The sequence below is a fragment of the Eretmochelys imbricata genome, chromosome 14 (genome assembly GCF_965152235.1).
Source record: "Eretmochelys imbricata isolate rEreImb1 chromosome 14, rEreImb1.hap1, whole genome shotgun sequence".
NCBI lineage: Eukaryota > Metazoa > Chordata > Testudines > Cheloniidae > Eretmochelys > Eretmochelys imbricata.
Genome location: NC_135585.1, coordinates 42,565,213 through 42,566,842, shown reverse-complemented (window position 1 = coordinate 42,566,842; position 1,630 = coordinate 42,565,213). Strand labels below are relative to the sequence as shown.

At 48.4% G+C, this 1,630-nt stretch overlaps 1 pseudogene; it reads left to right on the top strand.

The window, feature by feature from the left end:
- The first annotated feature begins 357 nt into the window (after nt 1–357).
- LOC144274081 (olfactory receptor 6N1-like) lies at nt 358–1,630 on the top strand (annotated as a pseudogene).

The window sequence follows — 1,630 nt, the reverse complement described above, 5'->3', positions numbered from 1 at the left end:
CCCAGCTGCGCTGCTGGTCAGTGTCGTGCTCTCAGTGTCTCAGGCACTCGCACGAGGAGCGCGTGCTCACGCCCCGCTCTGCTGGCTCTGGCATGCAGGCTCCTGAGCTGCACCTGCTGTCTCAGAGCTGGGGGAGGAGAGTGTCTCTTCTTTTCCCATTTACTGCACGAGGCTGGGAACGGAGCAGAGGGTGAGAAGAGAAGCAGATGCATGGATGGGCAGAGTTTAATGGGACTGGGAATTTCAAGGGAGTCAGGTGACCAAATCCCCTTGATTTTCAACTGTGCCTAATTTCTTTAGGTCTCTTTGAATATCCCAGCCTCAGAAAAGGCTCAGAGAGTTTAATTTAAAGAGGAGATGAACAAGGTGGGACATGCGGGACGTTAAGGACTAATGAATGGGACAGAGAAACTCCATCAGGTGCACCTCCAAATCAAGAGTCACCCAATCAACTCAACAGGCAACACCTTCAACACTCAGACACGAAACCATTTTCTTTTTTACACAATGTGCATTTGTCTCCTGGAACTCACTCTCATAAGAGATCATTTTGTAATTCAGGAAACTGAATAATGTGGTGAGCTATAGATTTGGATAGGGGGCTAACCTGGGATGTTGGACACCTGGGGTCAATTCTCTGCTCTTCTGCAGGCTCCCTGGGGGGCCTTTGGGGGAATTGCTTAAGGCCAGATGTTTAAAGGTGTTGAGGCACCAAACAATGTAGATGGGCACCAGGTGGAATGCTGAAAAGCATCTAAGCAGGTTAGGCATCTAACTCCCTTTGGCTTCAATGGGAGGTTTTCCTAGTGATCTACATTGTGACCACGTCTGGGAACAGCCTAATCATTGCGCTAGTTGTGGCTGATCAGCACCTTCACACCCCCATGTACTTCTTCCTGGGGAACTTGTCCTGCCTGGAGACCGGCTACACCTCCACCATCCTGCTTAGGATGCTGGCCAGTCTCCTGACTGGGGACAGAACCATCTCAGTCAGTGGCTGCATCATACAACTGTATTTCTTTGGTTCTCTGGCGGCTACAGAATGCTATCTCCTAGCAGCAATGTCTTATGAACGATATTTAGCGATATGCAAACCCTGCATTATGCGGCCCTGATGAACAGCAGGCTGTGCCTCCAGCTAGCAGGGGGGTCTTGGATAAGCGGATTCCTAACTTGTGTAATAATGATGTGGTTTATGTCACAATTAATATTCTGTGGCCCCAATGAAATTGACCATTTCTTTTGTGATTTTTCTCCAATGCTAAAACTCTCCTGCTGTGACACCAGCACGATCACACTGGTTAGTTTCATACTCACCTCCCTAGACTCGCCTTGCCCATTTCTATTAACTGTGACATCCTATGTTTGTATCATTGCTACTATCCTGAGAATCCCTTCCACCACCGGGAGGCAAAAGGCCTTTTCCACCTGCTCCTCTCACCTCATTGTGGTTACAGTTTTCTATGGGACCCTAATGACTGTGTATCTGCTACCAAAAACCAACAAACAGATAGCCCTGAACAAAGTGTTCTCTGTCTTCTACACAGTCCTGATTCCCCTCGTCAACCCCCTCATCTACAGCCTGCGAAACAAAGAGATGAAGGAGGCCCTGAGAAAAGTCATCAGTTAA